Source organism: Anastrepha obliqua, chromosome 5 (assembly GCF_027943255.1).
Source record: "Anastrepha obliqua isolate idAnaObli1 chromosome 5, idAnaObli1_1.0, whole genome shotgun sequence".
Classification (NCBI taxonomy): Eukaryota; Metazoa; Arthropoda; class Insecta; order Diptera; family Tephritidae; genus Anastrepha; species Anastrepha obliqua.
Genome location: NC_072896.1, coordinates 23,562,279 through 23,584,602, shown reverse-complemented (window position 1 = coordinate 23,584,602; position 22,324 = coordinate 23,562,279). Strand labels below are relative to the sequence as shown.

At 34.6% G+C, this 22,324-nt stretch overlaps 1 protein-coding gene across 2 annotated transcripts in view; it reads right to left on the bottom strand.

Annotated features, from left to right (window-relative positions):
* LOC129249356 (sodium/hydrogen exchanger 9B1) overlaps positions 1-8,454 on the bottom strand; it is an 85,724-nt gene extending 77,270 nt beyond the window's left edge. Inside the window, exons 1-2 of one of the 2 annotated variants that reach the window (XM_054889141.1) lie at positions 8,360-8,446; positions 8,080-8,271 (exon numbers count right to left, since the gene is read on the bottom strand). The gene's annotated coding sequence lies outside the window, so the exon portion shown is untranslated. Of the gene's footprint in view, positions 1-8,079 lie in introns of both variants that reach the window. The other variant, XM_054889140.1, reaches the window with a different exon arrangement.
* Between the last annotated feature and the right edge of the window lie 13,870 nt (positions 8,455-22,324).

The following is a 22,324-nucleotide window of genomic DNA, read 5'->3' as shown; positions in this document are numbered from 1 at the left end:
AGTTGCAATTTATAGTTATAAGATACCCTTTACAATAGGCACCATAAATCCATATGTGCATAAGAAACAGCTGCGGCCTTTCTTGTTGTATAAATTGAGGACTTATACAAGGTGGCGCAAAATTAATCACCCCAACGAAAGATTTATAATTTTTGCAAATGACGTCGTATGTGGATCATATTTGTCACTTCCAAACTATAAGTAGGCAACTGCAGCATATAAACAGACAAGCAATGAAGCACCTGAAGGTCAAAATAAAGTTTTCCATCACTCCAAATTATTTTGATTTATTTAGTAAGAATTTTACTAAAAAAGTGTTGGATGATTAATTTTGTGCCACCTTGTAGTTGATATACAAATACTGTGCAATAGTTTTCAGTGATTTTTGCTTTATCAACAAAAGTCCAATTAAATGTGGAATATTCCTTACTTGTAATCGCTGCCTCGACAGCCCTTGCAGTAATCCAATTTTCTAAGCTAACGCTTGCTAACTTTATCTTACTAATGCCTTGCCCGATATCCATTTTAAGGAACTGAATAATTGCTGCACAATTGATAATACTTTTAAATGTAATAACAACTGACAAAAAATCTGACAGAATCGCATCTTAGAGGCGGCAAAAACCTTTCGTCAAGATAAAACGATTTGCGAAATTAGTGCGCAAAATATTGATTATTTGAAAAGCTACGTGGCAGCTGTTCGTCATACTAAATCTATAATCTTGACCTCGTAATCGAAATGGCATTTCCTCAAGCAATTTTGAAAAAAGAGCTAACAGTAATGGGCCACTTAAAAATCCAAATCGAACACTTACTTTCTGCCTTCCCAGTGAAGGCGCGCGGTTTTCTCCTACGCATACATAGCAATTTTGTTTTGCTACTACATAGAGCCGCCGCACAGTGGGAGATTGTGGCGATAAGTACAAAAAAGTTTAAAGTATTGGAGTGATTCCATGTGAGGTAATCCAAATATGTTGGATATTGTCGTCAAGTTTTCTAAAGTTTGGTTTATTTTTTTATTTGTTGACTTAAATATAAGAATTAAATTGAAAAAAATGTTATAATTTTGAGATTTATTCAATGTTCAAAATTTTGGTATAGAGTTTTTTAAAGTGAAATAGCTTCGTGAAGTGAAATAACATTTTTAAACTTTAAAAATATAAATAACTTTGTTTAAGTTTTTTGGGGAAAAAACAATGTTTTCTTTGTAAATAACTTCTTCTTTAAGTTTTCTGAGAAAAACATTGTTTTTTTTTTGTTAAACATTTTTTGGAAAAAATTTGGTTTTGTTACATTTAAAACACATTTTGAAACATTTAAAAGATAAATAACTGTTTGAAATGTTTTCTGAGAATAAAAATTATTTTTGTTGAACATTTTTTTGAAAAAATTTGGTTTTGTTACATTTAAAACGCATTTTGAAACATTTAAAAAATAAATAACAGTTTTGAAATATTTTAGAAAAAAATAATTTTTTTGTTAAACATTTTTTGGAAAAAATTTGGTTTTGTTCCATTTAAAACGCATTTTGAAACATTTAAAAAATAAATAACTTTTTCTTAAATACCTTTTTTGAAGTTTTTTGAGAAACATTTTTTGGAAAGAATTTTGTTTTGCTACATTTAAAACCATTTTGAAGCATTTAAAAAATAAATAACTTTTTTAAGCTTTTTGAAAATAAAATAATATATTTTTTTGTTAAAAAGTTTCCGGAAAAAAATGTTGTTCTGTCAACGCGTTTTAAAACAGTTTAAATGTAAATAACTTATTTTTTTAATTTTTAGAGAGAAAAATATTTTTTTTTGGTAAAAATATTTGGGGAAAAAATTTTGTTTTGCCACACTGAAAACACATTTGAAAACACTTAAAATATAAGTTAATTATTTTTTATTTATGTTTTTTGAGAAAAACTAAATTTTGTATTAAAAAATTTTCGAAAAAAATTTTGTTTTGTCAAACTGTAAGCACATTTTAAAACATTTAAAAATAATTTACTTATTTTTTAAGTTTTTTGTGAAAACAAAAATTTGTTTTATTAAATTTTATCAAACAATTTTTGGGAAAAAAAGTTTGTTTTGTCACACTGAAATCACGTTATAAAACTTAAAAAAAAAATAATATATTTTTTAAGTTTTTTGAGAAAAAAAAAATTTTTTGTTACACATTTTTTGGAAGAAATATTGTTTTGCTACATTTAAAACGCATTTTGAAACATTAAAAAAATAAATAACTTTTTAAAGTTTTTTGAGAAAAAAAAAATTTACTTGTTAAAAATTGTTCGGAAAAAAAATTTGTTTTGTCACATTTAAAACGCGTTTTAAAACATTTGAAAAGTAAACCACCTTTTTCTTAAATATCTTATTATTTAAATTTTTTGAGAGAAAAATATTTTTTCTTTTTATTAAAATTTTTTGGGGAAAAAATCTTGTTTTGCACACTGAAACATTTAAAATATAATTAACTACTTTAAAGTTTTTCGAGAAAAACAAATGTTTTTTGATAAAGAAATTTTCGGGAAAAAATTTTGTTTTGCCACAATGAGAGTACATTTTAAAATATTTAAAAAATAATTAACTTTTTTTAAGTGTTTTGAAAAAAAAAATTTTTTTTGCGAAACATTTTTCCGAAACACATTTTGTTCAGTGATCTTTGGAAAACACTCCACTCAGATTTTAAAATATGGGAAAACAATTTCAGAAAATTTTTTAATAAAACACTCTCTGTCACACTTTCAAAAATGGTCCAAAATTTTTTACTAACACAATAAAATTTTTTCTTAAAATAAAGTTAGGAATAATTTAAAAAAAACCTAGTTTTTAAAAGCATATTTTGTCAAAAAAAAAAAAAAAATTATAAAAATATTTATAAGAAGATATTTCATTTTAAAAATCCCTATACCATAATTTTGAACACTGATTAAATTCGTGTAGCAATAATAAAAAGTGATGTAAGATGCCAAATTTACCCCTGTGTCGACCAGCTTAAGCTATTTTCACCTTTTTGATCAAAGTCGTAGGTGTATCTAAGTGATATACCAAAATGTAGAAACTGATTTATTCTTTCTTGTTCTTATCTCTCAGTGTTAGCTTTTCATTTGAAGATATGCAATTTCCACGTCACTGATTTCTTCCAACTCATTAAGAAATTGTCTACCTAATCTACCTATGAATCTACGTTCGCATACAGCAGGACATTGGCACAGAAGGTGAGATATGGTATTTTCCTCTTCCTTATTTATACAGCTTCTCATTTATACAAAAGTCAGGTGTCCGCACGCTCATCCTCTTAGGATGGCACACTTTGCAGGTGACCTATTCTTAAAGTTTATTGACTTGTGAAAAAAAGAGATTTAAAGGAACTCGAATGTTTTGACTAGATTTATTAAGGCAGTTTCCAGAATTCTAACTTTTTATGAATTTGTAAACTATGTAAGAGTTGCGAGAATCACAGTAACTAAAGTCATTCAATATATATTTAATATAATATAATATACTTATTTGTATATTATACAAATACATACATACATACTTATACATATACATATAAACTTACAAAGTAATTTTCTTGTCGAAAGCAAATTATTTGCTTTATTAAAGTGAGCTCAAGCAGCTAGGAGATAAACAATTAATTGAATTAAATTTGTAATGCAGTTTTTATAAATTCGTCTTTGGAAAAAATTAAACATAGTAATGCACGTCTTGCTTGTCACTCGAAACTCAGTTTGATCCAATAAAAATCGCATGCACCGAAACAAATCGCTGCTACTGACAAACTTGTGCACGTATTTGTGTGTGTGTATGCGTACATATGTATATATACTTATGCACATATGCAAATGATTAATGCGTTTCTGGTTTACAAGTCAAAAGCTCGTGAAATATGTGGCTCTTAATATACAGTTCGTTACACAAGTATCAATAAGGTAATAAATTTTAATTTGGTGCTGAAAAATTTTAAATATTTGAAAATAAAAAATATTGTACGAATTTTAAAAACCAATGTTACAGTTATCTAAATTATGTTTGAAGATGAACATAGATTTTGTTTAGGAATAACTTTTTTACTAAATAAAAATATATTTTGAGTGATGACCCTTTAAAAATAAACAAAGAGTATAAGTCGAGTGAAAAGAGAACTAGAGTGGCTTGGTTATTGGCTTCAAATTACTCTGATAACCAATATCATAGGACTATAGAGGGTAATGAGATAGCAGATAAGATGGCCCCATACAGCACAATAAAAACATCCATTGCTTCACACTACTACGCTTTAGTCAAAAGAAGGAGGAAACAGTTAAATTCATGTAATACAGCAAAAACACTAAAATATTCCAGCAAACCCAATTTCTAGTTTAGGTTAGGTAAAGTGGCTGTCTTACGCCGCACCCAGGCCAAATAGAGGTCCCTTGTGATACCGCCAGAACTATACCATCCTTACTCCATTTGGTTCTCTTTAACTTTGGACTTTATTAATCCAATTAGTCTAAATCTAGTTCATTTTATTTCAGCAATATCCGCGATGTTATCCTGGAATGCGATTCCGAGCAAATACTCGCATAGAAGGTGTTCTCTTCCTCCTCTACATCCTGATAGCCTCTGCAAAAGTCAAAATATGATGCCCCAATTTTATTGGCCTGTCTTCCTAAAGTGTCCAAATAGGACTCCTACTAATATTCTTAAGTCTTTCCTAGTAAAATTTAAGTAAACTGTTAATACTACAGGTACGTAACTGGCGCCAGCGGTTGTTGGCAATACTTAAGATGCATCTATCTATTTGCAGCTTACATGCTGCGAAGGGCATATGCATAAAATCTTTGCCCAATTTCTATGAAAAAAAAACCTTTCAAAACAGTCTGGACAGCTGATTGTTAATTTTGCAGCTAATCTGTCATATGTGAACCTGCCTAAAGGAAGATAAGGAATTGATGTTGGGATACAATAGATAGCGTAGGGCGAGGTATTTCTATTATTTTTCAAGTTAGATTTTATTTTATCTATCCCAGTCTCAGTCTCACTCTTACTCTCTCTAACACACCATTCAGCTTGCACTGAAGAGCCATAGGATTGCCTATAATTACCGTTATACACCTTTACGAGTTTTTACATTCAACAATGTACATATAAACTGGGTGGCACAAAATTAATCACTCTATCGGAAGATTATAAATGTTTGTATATGCGGATTTTAATCACTCAAATTCATTTTTTGTTTTATTTAATAAAAAAGTTATTGAAAATAAAATTAGTTTTGCGCCACCTTGTATAAACGGCCAAACTAATTTTTTTTCTTTATTAAATAAAAATGTTATTCGAAAACAAATTTAATTCTGCGCCACCTTGTAATGCGTATTTCAATCGCTCAAATTACTTTTCTTTATTTAAAAAAAAATTTCAACATTCAAATTGGATAATTAATTTTGCACCACCTTGTATAAACAGTCAAACTATTTTTTTTTTTCTTTAGTAAAAAAGTTATTCGAAAACAAAATCAATTTTATGCTACCTTTCAATCACTAATTTCCATTTCATTTTCTCTTAATTTTTGTTTTTGTTTTATAAAAAAGTCATCAATAAAATTACTTTCGCGCCACCTTGTATAAATGATCAAACTAATTTTTTTCTTTATTAAATAAAAAAGTTATTCGAAAACAAAAATAAATCTGCGCCACCTTGTACATACGGGTTTCTATCAGTCAAATTAATTTTTTATTTAATAAAAAAGTTCTTCGAAAACCTAATTGGATGATTAATTTTGTGCCACCTTGTATATGTGGATTTCAATCACTTAAACTACTTTTATTTCATTATTTAGTAAAACAGTTATTCGAAAACAAAATCAATATTCTGCCGCCTTATATATGCGGATTTTAATCACCCAAGCTCATTAAAAAAGTTATACTCAAGTTTATTTTTTTACAATATTTAGTAAAATGTTTTCAAAATTAATTTTGCGCCACCTTGTGTAACGGATTATATACATTTTTCAGTGTAGGTATATATACCGTCTTATATACATACATATGTATATAAAAAATGTATCTATGTATATAAAATTGGAAAATTTTCTCACCCGAAAATTTGTTTTCTAACACAAAGAAAGAATACTAATAATATTTCCTGATAAGCAACGCAGTGACACAAAAAAACAATCTTACTTATTTCCTTTATCTTAATTCTCACAAAAAGTGAAATTAAATGCGACAATTGCAAGTGTATTCACGAGAACTACAATCTATCACAGCAATTGTAAAGATAATTACATATTCATGCTGAAACTGTTATATGCTGATAATTCTTACAGCAACACTTAAAAAAAGTGCAGTGAAATTTTTTGTTACATTACAGCTTTTTAATAAAATAGCAATACGAAAATATTAAAAAGCCCCAACAAATTTAAGTTTAAATGAACACTTCGAAGACTCACTGTAGATTGTGTTCGTTTTTCTTTACTCTCTTGGTCTGTTGAGAGGCATTTTTTTAGCAAATAATCTACCTAATTAAAACAAAATTAGCATAAACCTGTCAAAATAATGAATTGCGGACATAACAATAAAAATAAACATTGAAGGGCATAAGTCACTTGATCGGCTGGGAATAGACAATGAAGCGCGTTGTTGTCATTACTCCCCCGTTTCTGCTTTTTTTACAACCTTTTAGCCACTTCCTCATGGCCGCACTCTACTTTACAGTCACACTGCCGGTTAGAACTTCTCTTTGATGCGCCGAAATTTAAGCACTTACATAAATACAAAACAAAAAACAACAAAAAAACACGAGATCAGCCAAAATTCTTTGTGTGTATGGAAAGGTTATAAAAGTTATTTATATTTGCTTATGGCGTATTTTGTGCCTGCTTCGAGTTACAAATTGTTTAAATTTTTTTTTCACAAATATCGCTGCAACCATTGATTTTTACTATATTTTGAGCGCTTGATGAATTGGAAATTTATATTTTATTTATATTTTTTTAATTAAAATATTTTACCTTTTTCGAGTAAAAGCTTTTTTAATGTATTTTTTTTTAATTTTTGAATTACAATATAATTTTTTACAAATGTCGCTGTCATTTGAGTTCTACTATATTTTGAGCACTTAATGAATTAAAATTTAAATTTTATTTTTTTCCATTAAATATTTGTGCCTCCTTCGAGATAAAATTTTTTTAAGTATTTTTTTTTACTTTTTTAATTTTATTTTTTAACAAATATCGCTGCAACATTTGATTTCTATTTTGGGAACTTAATGAATTGCAACGTTTTTCTACTATATTTTGAGCACTTAATGTTAAAATTTATATTTTATTTTTTTCTTGTAAATATTTGTGCCTTTTTCGAATTAAAATTTGTTTTAATATTTTTTTTTAATTTTTTTTTTTGTTTTTTTTTTTTAATATCGCAGCGACATTTGATATCTATTTTGACCGCTTAATAAACTGGAAATTTATATTTTATTTTTTTTCCATTAAATATTTGTGCCTCTTTCGAGATAAAATTTTTTTAAGTATTTTTTTTTTACTTTTGTTTTTTAACAAATATCGCCGCAACATTTGATTTCTATTTTGGGAACTTAATAAATTGCAACGTTTTTCTACTATATTTCGAGCACTTAATGTAAAAATTTATATTTTATTTTTTTCTTGTAAATATTTGGGCCTTTTTCGAATTAAAATTTGTTTTAATATTTTTTTTTAATTTTTTTTTGTTTTTTTAATATCGCAGCGACATTTGATATCTATTTTGAGCGCTTAATAAAGTGGAAATTTATATATTGTATATTTTTTTTTTTCATTAAAATATTTGTGCCTTTTTCGAGTTAAATTTTTTTTATTTTTTTATTTAATTGTTTTTTTTTTTACAAATATCGCTGCGAAATTTGATTTGTATTGGAAATTTATATTTTATTTTATATTTTTTTAATTAAAATATTTGTGCCATTTCGAGTTCGAGTTAATATTTTTTTTTTTTTGTTTTTGAATTTTATATTCTTAATTTTATTTTTGAGCGCTTAATGAATTGGTAGTTTACATTTTATTTTATATTTTTTGTTAATTAAATTTAATTAAAAATTAAGTCTCACATACTTGTATTTGTTGCCGCTTTCAAATTTCTGCTCCAACCGCTGGCTTTTGTGTTCTGGCACGAATTGTGTCTTAAAATTTCACCTACATAAACACACGTGGCTAATTTTAAAACTTGTTTCTTTGTTTTCGAATATTCAATTTCGAGTGTTTGTTATTTTTTTTCAGGCACATTTAGTGCAACGTTTTCCAAAACTAAAAAAAAAATCAGAAACGACAAAATAAATCACTAATGTGTACAAATCGGATACAAGCACTTATACATCGATATTCGATATCTTACACGCAACCCCGTTCGCTTTTTGCTTTTCGCTTTTCTTCTTCTTCATGTATCGATCCTTTCAAGTAGGAATCGCAGCTAAGTCTCACACCGACTGACAATGCGCGCATACTGCTTCGATGCTTTATAGGCTCAATTGTTTCAACCAAGCAAACAAGCAGCTAACCTAACTAAGCACAACCCATCAACCAACCTACCACCATCATGCATTGATCGGCACAATGTAGCAACAACGATCAACAAACGAAATCGCATACGAAAACAAATAATCATGAGAAGCACAGAAAACAAAACGATTTGATTAAGCTGGCTACGACGGTAACGATATCAATACGAGAGTCTAGCTACTACATACATACATATGCACATACTCGTATGTAAGTACGCAATACTTATTTAAGTACAAGTACCTTTTGGCAATTTCCAATTCATATTATATGGTGTATGCACATGTGTATGTATGTGTAGGTATTTCTAAAAAAATAGTGTCTCAATTTTTATACCCAGCGCAATGCAATCGTACAATTTGCATGAATAACAGAACGAAAACGCGCGCATCTCAATAAGCGCGTAAGGCGACATACATATGTATATGGCTGGCCTCCTTTGACTTCGATTTAGCACCAAAAGTTCTCTCTGCCTCGATTGTTTCTTGGTATCTGGTAGACATGCCGAGAGGAATCTATGTTTTGCAGGATTGGCCATTTTGCACTACCACTACATTGCACTATCACTAATTTTTTAGTGGCACTTAAAGTAAGGGTTTCATTTTCACTAAGTTCTCAGTTTTTCAGAGTACTCACTATCCGCTTATTGCATTAATTATTTAGTGCTCTATGCCCAACCCTGAAGTTTTGTCCATTGTTACGAAAAGCTGCAGAAACTCGACTTGAAAGTGTTAAGGCATTGCCAAAAACTATTTTGAAGTTGTCAAACAATTAATTCCAAAAACAAAAAAATACTCCATTGTAAGAATAGCAGCGCAGCCCGAGCGGCTTGCAATATTTATGACATCATGGAGACTAAATTTTGTGCTCAACCTTTGCTCTTCAACTCTCTCCCTAGCTAAAGCTTATCTGCGTTGTGCGCAATGTCGCTGGTTTTATTATTTCTTTTTTTTCTCATCATTAAAGCTGTCGTCTCAGCAAAAAAACTTAACCCCGGAGACTAAAAAATTCGCCCTTGTTTGGAACCGTCGCCCACTCTGGAACCGCATGCATTGGAAGAATGTGTATTCAGCGTCATCTTCGGCGGCAGCCCCGTATGTGCATGTGGGATGCTAGCATTTCCCTATTTTAAACAGGGAAATACTCATGTCCCGATTGTATAAAAATTGACTTCACCGAAGTTCCTGCTGTTCCATGTGGCGATGTCTTTTATAAACCTAGTCGTCCATCTGCCGCGTGTTTCGTTAATCCAGTGGCCTTGCCATAGCCTTAGCATTTCATCCCTTATTTCAGATGAAATTTCGCGCGCTGCCGGTTTGCTAACTCTTTCTTCCCTTTTCTTTAATGTCCACAACTTTTTCCTTTCAAAAGTTAGTAAGTCTATCGGTATTGAACCGCTTATCACTTGAACAGCTGGCCCTGATACTGTGCGGTAGGCGGACATAGCTCTCAAGGCCGAACGGCAGCCTGTACCGATGTTAAGAGCTTGCATCGGTGCTTTACCTTTAGCGCATTTTCTCACAGTTCAGCTCCATATAAAAAACGGAGAGCGCGTAGCCATCATTATTTCCCGCTTCGTTTGGGTTGGAGCCCTAATGTTTGCCATCAGTCTAAGTAATTTTCAGTAATACTGATACATTGCAAAAACTTCCTCTCTATTGTTTATTTTAAACTTTTTAAGAATCTGTTACACTTATTCTTTAGACTTTTAAGCTCCCCGCATGAACCAAGGAAACTTGTACTGCCTTTTTCTAGTTAGATATCTAAATATTTATGTGATGTCTATCGTCCCGATCCGGCCACTTTTCTTTGAGAGCTTGATTCAAACGCCTTAGCTGCAATCGGTAACAGTTTGGTTTCAGATGATGGTTTCAGATGGTTTAAGGAGTTCATAATAGATGACACCCTTCTGATTGCACCAGATACACAACATAATCTTTGAAGCATGAATATTTTTTTCGCTGTCGATGGGCCTGGTTCACCTGACAGGCTCCAACATTTTCGATGCTAAGAGTTATCATAATAGATCAATTTTTCATCGCTAGTGACGATGCAATGCAGAAAACGTTTTCTTTTTTGCCGTTCAAGACGCATTTCACACAGCACCAAACGCCTCTCGATATCCTTTTTCTTCAATTAATGTCGCACCCAGTTACCCGCTTTCTGTACCATTCCCATCGCGTGCAAACGTTTACTGACAGCTGATCTGACAAAATTCAACTCTTAAGACACATCATCAAAGGTTCGACATTCGTCATCATCCAATAATTGTTGCAGTTGAGTATCTTCAAACTTTTTCGATGCCCCTTCGCGATCTTTATCACTCACGTCGAAATTGCCACTTTGGAAGCGTCGAAGCACAGCGATTTTCTATAATATTTCTAGACCCAATACAATTCATTAAAATAAGCGCTGGGTATACGAAACTTAGTTTTTCCTGAATTGAGGTAATGCTTCGTATATTTTTAATTATTATTATTGTGTTGGACATTTCACGGCTCTTGAAAATATATCAAAAGCTACGTATCATAAATTTCCAAACACAGCTGTTTTGTTTTGCTTAGGCGTTTTGCTGAGCTTGTAAATCAAAGGTAGGTAATAATTAGAAAAATGCTAATTAAGGTTATATATATACAAATGTGGATATTAATTTATGAACTTTTTCGAAAAATCTTTAGTAACAAGAAAGTGAAATTGCTATGCCTTTTTGTAAGTTTAAGATTTGTGCAAACTTTGTTTTGAGTTTTGGAAAGTGAAAAAGGTTAGCCAAATCGGGGTTCGGAGGCAATCGAGCGAGCTTTTGAGGTTTACAAAATGTCAGCTCTCGAACTTAGTGGGTTTTCTTACCGGACACTATGTGCGCTGTGTGCATGCTGTGGGACTTGGAATAACCTCGAGTTCTGTTTTTGCGTCGGATGTATGGAGGATGAGGTGGAATCATCTCAGCACCTTCTCCTTAGCTGTACTGGTCTCATGGGCGCTAAGATTTAGGCATCTTGGCTTCAGCTTTTTTGTTACGCCTGCTGACATAGAAGGGCTTGACATTAAAAATTTGATGCACTTCATCAGCAGCACAAAGCGGTTGACACAACCGCAGCACACTCATCACTCATAATCCACTCACACTAAGACACCCGATGATCTTTGTTTACCGCTAAACTTTTTCTTTTTGTTTTTGATTTGGACAATTTCTTGAACTGGAATTTTTAATGAATAAATCCAGGTACTTTTTTGGCAGCAAATGTTGTGTCTTTCTTGTCGAAACTAAGCATGCAACAAAATATTATTAAATCTAACGGTACTTCCCAGCAGTAAAACCTCAGCACGTGCAATACTGTGCTTGATTTATTGGTTCACTTGGATAGAGGCACTAATCAAATAAGAAAAAATAATAATAAATATACGAAATTTGGGGTTTTCACATTTATTATTTAAAGCTTAATAGTTTTTGCTGCTGACTTGTTTATAAATTACTTCGTAAGTGCGTTGATGGATGGATTTGTACAATACAAATTCTCTAGATTGCCTAATGAAATTTCACACGACGCCATTTTAATGATTCGCTTTAAAACATTTTTGTCTTCAAATTGTTGCGCATTCTCACAAACCTTACGAGCAAGCCATTCCCATAGATTTTCAATAATGTTTAGATCTGGGGAATACGGTGGTCATGCTAAGGTTCCAGCGTTTTGAAATGCAATCCAAGGTTTGACCCCACTTGAAGTGTGTACTGGGGCATAATCCTGTTGAAATATCCATTTGATAGGTCCAAAGGTTTCACGGATCTCGGAAACGATGATTCCAGCCGAGCTTTATAGCTCTTTCCCGCCAATTCGTAGTCTACAATTTTCAATTTGAATGCGCCATAGTACGACTTGCTTCCAATACCTTAACACCACCTTCGTGGCTATGATGTCCACTCAAGTATCTTTTCTCCTTTCTTAAATTATGAAAATAGGAATTGTATCTCTCTGGCCCACCCAGATTGAACTTCGTTTCGTCACTATGTAAATACCATTTTTTTCCATTCACCGGGTTTGTTATTTGTAACAGAATACCAAGCCAAGTGGTGCCTTGCAAAATCGAGGCGGCGTTCTTTGCAAAATTTATTCAAAGGTTTTTTTTTTTTTTGTAATTTTTTATCTTCAGATGTGACGCTTTTAGAATAGCCTTTCGAATAATAGATTTTGCTGGCGACAACATTTGCCATTTCTTTAATTTTTGCCAGTGGAAGTGATGTAATTCCAAGGAATTTGCGGGTTTCCTTCGGTGTTAAAGTCATCACAGTTCTGCCTTTGTAGTTTCACCATAGAAGGCACCTTGTTTTACGTAAATATTCACAACGATTAAACTTCAACCAATATTTTTGTCAATTTCGCGATTAAAAGTCCCCTTGATTTGATTTTAGAATATTTCAAAAGCGAAATTCTTAATCTAAAACTTTTCATTCGCTTTACAAATGTAGCGTGCTTAAATAAAATAATCGGAAGTTGCTTCGAAATAAGAATAATTCTCTCAGTATGCGAGGAATTCTTTCAGTTGTGCTATTCGTTTAAGTTGTAGGGAAAATATGAAAAGTGCAAAGTATTTTAACGGAAGTTTTGTACTGATAAAAGTACTGTGGGGCATTGAATAGCTGCAGCTATTGAAGTAGCGCACGACTTTTCCGTGTTAATTAATGAAACTGTTGGTTTTTTCCCTTATTAAAAAGGCACTGAGGTTAGTTATGCATCTATTTTGTGCACTAAATACTTAGGGGCATTTCCAGCAAAAAGGTTCAACGCAAATAAAATTTTAAAATAAAAAAATTTAATGTATGCATTCAGTTTCATTTTAGTTTATTTGAAGACTAAAACATAATAATAGTTTTTACAGACCTCTTAAGGGGTTGTATACAGTTAGAATTTTCAAAAAGCTGATCTTTTTATTTTATTTTCTTAATGTACATGTATTTAAGAATACACACAGAATATTTAATATCGTTCGGGTGAATATTTTCGAAGTTACACGCAAATTTGAAAAGACGTTTCAGACTTAGACTCGGTGCTTTTCAAACTTTAAACGCGTTTTTCTCAAAATTGTGTTTTCAAAGTCGGCGACCAACATTACTCGAAAATAGCTAAACCGATTAGTCTCAAATTTTAACACGAGCTTCTTAAATATATTTTTTAGTAATTAACCGCGGAATTTTTCTCACCGACAAATATTTTTTTTATAAACAATTTAAGGCCGAAATTTTGGTCAAAAATCGATTTTTTTTATTTTTTGAGAAACCGCCATTTTGTCAAAAAAAATTATTTTGCTTATTCCTTTGTTCAATTACTAGGTTTAACATTACTTTAACGAAATCTGTTTGGTTTTTTTTTTTTAATTTCAGAGGATCCACTTCAGAGATGTAGTCGTCACCGCAAAACGTCTTTTTTGAGAGGAGCTCCCGGAGATCAGCTGTTGCTCCCTTCCAAATAAATATTTTTACTAATACTAAGTCTTAAAATACCGTTAAAAGATAAAATAGTATGTGTACAAATTTTTACAATAAATTTAAAAATTTTCAGTAAATTAAAAATATTTTCTCAAAAAAATATTCTAGAAAATTCGCGTTTTTCGACCATCTAACTGTATATAACCCCTTAAAGCTAATATGAGTTTAAATTCATCATCATCATCTATTAGTGTTACAGCCCGGGGAGAGTTTTAGCTGCCCAGTGCTAGAGATTTCCAGTTTTTCACGCCTATTTTTTTCAGATGCTCAGTGACGTTATGCAGTCAAGTTGTTTTTGATCAGCCACGCGGTCTTAAGCATAAAGGATTGTAGTCCAGCGAAGTTTTTGTAGTCTACCGTCATCCATGCGGATGATGTGTCCTGCCCATCTAATGCTTTGCGACTTAATAAATCTTACAATATTTCCGGTGTTGCTTTAGCAACTCCTTACTGTGCCTGATTCAGTACTCGCCAACGTCTTCACGTATTTGGCCAAACACTTTACGCAATATTTTGCGCTCAAATATTTCTAGGCGCTCCTCGTCCGCAGTATTCTTGCTCAAATTTCAGCGCCATTGGTCCACTCAGGTCGAATGAGCGATTTATAAAAAGGGAGTTTGCAGCTTCGTGAGAGAGATCTTGGTTTCAGGAGATTTATGTTAGCGTAGTATGCACGACTCGTCACCATTATTCTGTCAGATATACAGTCCTGCGTGCTGTTGTCGTTACTTATGCATAAGTACTCCGAGATATGTAAATTTGGACGAAACTGAAGTCTTCGATGTCAATAATGTCAGACCCTTTTTTCAGTTTTGAGATCCTCATATATTTGGTTTTGCTTATGTTTATTTCCAGTCCTATCAATCTTATCTTATCGCATTTTTTTCTATCGCTAGGAAGATGTCATCTAGGTAACGTCTACTACGTTCTACTACGTCTACGGGTGACAATGGTATATCGACCGTATAAGGTATAGTCAAACCGGACCTAGGAAATAGATGCCCCGATCGCGTGAAGTCTTTAATAGCATAATGTAAAACTAGATTGAAGATGGTTGTTGAAAAGGCATGACCTGGTTTTACACCGCTGCTGATATTAAATGAGCTCGTCATATTTGGTGGCATAGAAACTCTTGCTTTCGCGCCTTTCAACGTAAATTAATTGAGCTTGAATTACTAAAGATAATTAAATAAATTAAAAAATAGAGTTTAAAAATTCCTTATTTAACACCGAAATTCTCTAAGCGCGCGGACAATCGTATATGGGACAAATCAACTTTATATACAATACATAGATGCATAATATTTTCATGAGCTGCTTTGTAATGTATTTAAATCTGTGCACGAACTACAGGGTTGCCCACATTCGACGGGCCCATCTGGCAACCCTGTATCTTTTGACAGAGACGTCAGATCGCTTAAGGGGTTAGGTGGGTTTCAGAGGTTGAAAAAAAGAAGATTTTGACTATTTTTTTTTAGTATATAAAATCATATATTTTATTTAAGCAATTCACTGTATCTAAGATACATATATAAACAGTATTTTGTGAAATTTTTATTTAAAAATTTCGAAAACTCAGCCGTTGGTACCTCATCTTCCTTGACGTCTCAAAAAAAAATGCTCTTGCCGTGGACAGCATAGCTCATTATTGGTTCATCTAAAATCAGAAAACCAAACGGATTTCGTTAGTACATGTATAAATCTCGTTGTTGCACGAAGGAAAAAAAAATCAAAATTTGAATTTATGACAGGCTTTGAACCAAAAAACACATTTTTTAGTGAAATTTTCGACATACATTGGCTAAAAAAAAATTGTTGTAATTAACAAAAAAAAAAATCCTTCGTTCAATAACTAGATAATGTTATTTCAAAGATTTGTACAAAATTTGAACTAAATCTCTTCATAACTTTTCGAGATATCGTGTCCACCAACTTAAAAAATGGAGTTTTGAGATAAACACGTATACGAGCGAAGCGCTCAACTGACGTGGCCTAATGGGCGGAACTTCTGAAGGGTCTATCTCTTAGAATTTTACTCGGATTGACTTAAAACTTTAGGAGAGTATTTTAAACATAATGTACTATTTAATGAGACAAAAAAACAAAATTCGATTTTTTGAAATTTTCAAACCCACCTAACCCCTTAATGACATACCGCGTTGGAAGCGTCAGTCCAAGCAGATTTTTACCATGGAACAGTACACGCCACGCGAGCGCTCTCAAATTGTTGAAATTTACACTCAACAAAAGAAGTCAAAAGAAGAAGAACAAAACCATCATGTCCGAAGAGGCTCATTTCTTATTGAATGGGACGGTAAACAAGCTAAATTGCCGTATTTACGCCACTGAAAATCCTCACGAAATTCAAGAGGTACCTCTTTACGACCAAAAAGTCACTGTTTGGTGCGGCGTTAGTGCGAAAACGCTTATTGGGCCGTTTTTCTTCGAAAATGAAGATGGTCAAGCTGTTACCGTCAATCAGGAGCGTTATCGCGATATGATAACCACTTTTGTGATACCAATTATTCGTCGAAAGCGTATGAGGCAGTTCTGGTTTCAACAAGATGGCGCTCCACCACACACAGCTCGCACCACAATCGATTTTTTAAGGAAATTGTTTCCTCGTCGTTTGAGGTCGAAAAATGGCGATTTTGACTGGCCACCGCGTTCGCGCGATTTAACGCCACCTGACTTCTCCTTGTGGGGATATTTAAAATCAAAGGTTTATATTAATAAGCCCTTCTCGACTAAGGGACTGGACATTCCAGGTGCATGCACTCGAATCCTAAGTTCATTTGCCGCCATTGTCACCACAGTAGGGGGTTCTCGATCGAGGCTTTGCTTGTGTTTTCATTGGGGAAGGATTTGAGATATTGTATCAATTTGGTTAACATAGGCGTTCGTGTGGTTGGGTGCAAAAACCACTTCTGTTTTTTGTCCCGCGCGAATGAATTGGTTTTTTGCAAATATCTTGAAAATGAAAATCAACTATAGCACCAATTATAGGACTAATTAAGAGCTATCAGGAAAGCCTTTTGTCACAAAAAAAAAAAACGTTTTAGATGACGGTTTTTTCAGTTTGAATATGTACGATGCCCAAACAATTTCGCTTTTACATTCCCTTTAATCCAATAAACCCGGCCAGTTCCGAAAAACATCCCCACAAGTTTTTTTAGCAAAGTATTGCTTGTGATGACTATATCAGAAAGAAAGGATATTTTTAAGTAAGTATTTGGTATTGGGCCGCCGTACCCATATGACTTGGTGCGTGACTACCGTTCGAAATGCATAGGTGCGAATACCCAGGTACGAAGCATCAAATAATAAAAAACCTAATAGCAGTCGCTCTGCAGACAATGGCGTATTTCTGCCATAAAAAGCTCCTCATCAAAAACTATTTGCCACTCGGAGACTTCATAAAGCTATAGATCCCTGCATTATATAACTACGTTTTTGAATAGGCAACAATTTGAAGACAAAAATGTTTTAATTCGAATTACTAAAACGGCCTCTTGTGAAATTTCATTAGGCTATCTGGAGAATTTGTATTGTACAAATCCATCGATCAACGTATTTACGAAGTAATTTATAAACAAGACAGCAGCGAAAACTATTAAGCTTTAAATAATAAATGTGAAAAGTCCAAATTCCCTATATTTATTTTTTTTTTCTTATTTGATTAGTGCCTCTTTCCAAGTGAACCAATAAATCAAGCACACTGTTGCACGTGCTGAGTTTTTACTGCTGGGAAATACCTTTAGATGGAATAATAAAGGGTGGTTAAATTTTAAGGGCCGATATTGAATGTGAACCACACCTCAATGTCAAGTTTCCTTCTGCATTTCATTTGACATTTTTCAATTTCAGACTAACTCAATTTGAAAAATGGAAAGATACAGAATCGAGCAACGCGTTAAAGTTATTCAGGCTTATTAAGAAAACGGGCGTTCAAATCAAAATGCATATCGCGCAATTCGTGAAGAAAATCATCTTCAGTGATGAGGCACATTTTCACCTCAGTGGATTCGTCAATGTGCAGAATTGCCGCATTTGGGCGAATGATAATCCAAGAGTAAGTGCCGAAAAACCAATGCACCCACAAAGAATGACTGTTTGGTGCGGTTTATGGGCCGGCGGCATCATTGGGCCGTATTTTTTCCAAAATGAGGCCGGTCAGGCAGTTACTGTGAATAGTGTTCGCTATCGTGAGATGATAACGAACTTTTTATGGCCAGAATCGGAAGATATGGATGTGGACGATATGTGGTTTCAACAGGACGGTGCCACTTGTCAAACAGCTAACGAAACAATGGCTCTTTTGCGCGAAAAATTTTGATGGCCGAATAATCTCACGTCACGGCGATGTCAATTGTCCGCCAAGATCATGTGATTTGACACCGTTGGATTTCTTTCTTTGGGGTTATTTGAAATAACAGGTGTACGTGGATAAGCCAGCAACAATTCAAGAGCTAAAGGAAGAGATAATTCGGCACATTAACGGCATAGAACCTCAATTATGCCTCAGCGTCATCGAAAATTTGAACCATCGGATGGAGGTGTGCTGCCGAGGCCGCGGCGGTCATTTGGCCAATATTTTGTTTCATACGTAATTGAGTCATACCAATATTAAAGAGAAATGATCATAATTTCCTAAAAAAATTGTATTCTATTCAATATCAATATCGGCCCTTGAAACTTAACCACCCTTTATTTTGTTGCATGCTTATTTTCCAGCAAAGTACAGTCTTCACTTAAATTATCAGAAAATCATGGATTACTAGATCAAATACGGTTGCTTTAATAACCATTTTCTTCCATAAAAAATATTGCCTCAATCAAGTGAAGCGAACTGTATGTATATATGTATTTGGGTCTATGTCTTGGTATTTAAAAATTAAAATGACAATTACTTTCAAAATTTTAAGACATCAGTGTTTGATTTTTCATAGGCCACTACTATGATTTCGCACACAGTTGATTGTGTTGTAATAGAATTTGAATATCTGGCGCGCAGTCAATTTACTAGCAAAAAAAATGTATTAGACTAAGCGTTTTTGGTAATCCGCTGTCTGTAAATACTAGACAAAAGTAAACTTTGGAATTCAGTATGGGTATTCACATTTAGATCACTACTTCGTTACTTGGCAGCTTTACGTATATATGGCTTTTGCATATCCAACGAAGCGTCGAGGATGCCAGCTTCGCAATTTGAGCGGTGGTTGGCAAAATAACAATCAGCTGTTTGACCATTGTCATTTCTGACATGAACGCAAAGGGAACTATTTTATTTAAATCGGTCAGTTGCTGGCGTACGCGGACGACATTAGACATTATTGTATCGTCGCTGCCTAATTCGACACAAGCTTTCTCAGGTATTGAAGGAGAAGCAAGAAATATGGGCTTAGAAATAAATGAAGCCCAAAACTTGAGCGCTTTTTTCAACTACTTCGGAATATGTCAGTCACAATGTGGATCAAATACTCAAAATCGGCAATTATGTTTTTGAAGTAATAAATGAATTTAAGTAGCTATGGGTAACCATTAATGACGACAACGAAATTTCTGCAGATAGAATCCTTCTTGCTCACAGAATCATTAAGGCGAGCCATAGTGAAACGATATTTAGAGGTGCGCTCTCTAGCAGACTGTTATTCGGCTCTGAGCGTCTGTCTCTGACGTCACTTGGGATGTGTTTACAAAAAACCTGCGATTGTGTTGGTGATATATGAAAAATATCAGCCAATGGCACTTCGTTGCTATTGAACGAGTGTGTGAAATGATCGTGCAAAATTGGCTGAATCTTCCAAGTGACTTGACAACCGAAGTTCCCCTCACAATTTTCTTTTTGACTATATTTAAAGAGCAAACCTGGTAAATATATTATCGTTGATGGCAAATCGCTGCTATTTCTCCTTGTGCAATCACCTAAAGAACCGCCTTCTAGACAGGAGAACGAAGATTTCACTTTACCGCTCAATTACTAGTCCCACTTTGTTATACGGTAGTGAAACCTGGTCACTCAGAGATAAACTCAGCAGATAAACAGAAGCTGCTGATCTTTGAAAGCAGAGTTGAGCAAAAAATCTTTGGCGCGATATGTGATACGGCGAATGGCGGAAGCGTTGCAGTCATGAACTCGGAAAAACTGTACGTGCATCCGTCTGTAACCAACTACCGTCTGTAATAACCCGTCAATTATAATCAACAGACTGAGGCAGGTCACATATTATGGGCTAATATCGATTACCCACCCCAACAAATGCTCTTTTGAAAATGTCACAGACGTAGAAGAAGGGGTCGTCCGCCACTCAGATGGATTGACGGTGTAGCTGAAGACGCAAGCTTTTTTGAAATTTCGTGCATGGAATTTCGTGCAATCAAGACTGTGCAACCAACAATGATGATGGTGATTTGATCGTTAGGCACGATCTTCTCCTCTCTTCTTAATTGGCGCGATAACCGCTTACGCGATTTTGGCCGAGATTAACAAAGCGCGCCAGTCGTTTCTTTCTCGTGCTAACCGGCGCCAGTTGGACACACCAAGTGAAGCCAAGTCCTTCTCCACCTGATCTTTCCAACGCAGTGGAGGCCGCCCTCTTCCTCTGCTACCACCAGCTGGTACCGCATCGAATACTTTCAAAGCCGGAGCGTTTGTATCCATTCGAACGACATGACCCAGCCAACGTAGCCGCTGGATCTTTATTCGCTGCGCTATGCCTATGTCGTCGTAAAGCTCATACAGCTCATCGTTCCATCGTCTGCGATATTCGCCGTTGCCAACGTGCAAAGGTCCAAAAATCTTACGCAGAATCTTTCTCTCGAATACTCCAAGCGTCGCTTCATCGGATGTTGTCATCGTCCAAGCTTCTGCGCCATACGTTAGGACGGGCATGATGAGAGTCTTGTAGAGTGTTAATTTTGTTCGTCGAGAGAGGACTTTACTGCTCAATTGCCTATTTAGTCCAAAGTAGCACTTGTTGGCAAGAGAGATTCTACGTTGGATTTCAAGGCTGACATTGTTATCGGTGTTAATGCTGGTTCCTAAATACACGAAGTCTTTTACAACCTCAAAATTATAACTGTCAACAGTGACGTGGGTGCCGATACGCGAGTGCGCCGACTGTTTGTTTGAAGACAGGAGGTACTTCGTTTTGTCCTCGTTCACCACCAAACCCATTCGCTTTGCCTCTTTATCCAGTTTGGAGAAGGCAGAACTAACAGCGCGGTTGTTAAGGCCAATGATGTCAATATCATCGGCATACGCCAGCAATTGTACGCTCTTATAAAAAATTGTGCCTGAGCGATTAAGTTCTGCGGCTCGTACGATGCTCTCCAACATCAGGTTAAAGAAGTCACACGACAGCGAGTCACCCTGTCTGAAACCTCGGCTCGGAGAGGTCCTTCCCAATTCTGACGGCGCTGCTGGTGTTGAGCAACGTCATCTTACATAGCCGTATTAGTTTTGCGGGGATACCAAATTCAGACATCGCGGCATACAGGTAACTCCTTTCCGTACTGTCGAATGCAGCTTTGAAGTCGACGAAAAGATGGTGTGTGTCGATTCTCCTTTCATGGGTCTTTTCCAAGATTTGGCGTATTGTAAATATTTGGTCGATGGTAGACTTTCCAGGTCTGAAGCCACACTGATAAGGTCCAATCAGTTGGTTGACGGTGGGCTTCAGCCTTTCACACAATACGCTCGCTAGAACCTTATAGGCGATATTTAGAAGACTAATCCCGCGGTAATTGGCACAAATTGCAGGATCGCCCTTCTTATGGATTGGGCAGAGCACACTTAAATTCCAATCGGCAGGCATGCTTTCATCCGACCATATTCTGCATAGGAGCTGATGCATGCACCTTACCAGCTCCTCGCCGCCATGTTTGAATAGCTCAGCCGGCAGTCCGTCGGCGCCCGCGGCTTTGTTGTTCTTTAGCCGCGTTATCGCTATTCTCACCTCGTCATGGTCGGGTAACGGAACGACAATTCCGTCGTCAACGATTGGGGTTTCGGGATCTTCACATTCTCTATGACATGCGCAGCTGTCACCGTTTAACAGGTTCGAGAAGTGTTCCCTCCATAATTTAAGATTGCTCTGTACGTCAGTCACCAGATCGCCGTCTTTGTTCTTACAGGACAACGCCCCGGTCTTAAAACCTTCTGTAAGCCGCCGAACTTTCTGGTAAAATTTTCGGGCGTTGTTCCTATTGGCCAGCATCTCAAGCTCCTCGCACTCACGTATTTCGGCCTCTCGTTTCTTCTGTCGGATAATACGTCTCTCTTCCTTTTTTAGCTCTCTGTAGCGATCCCATATGGCT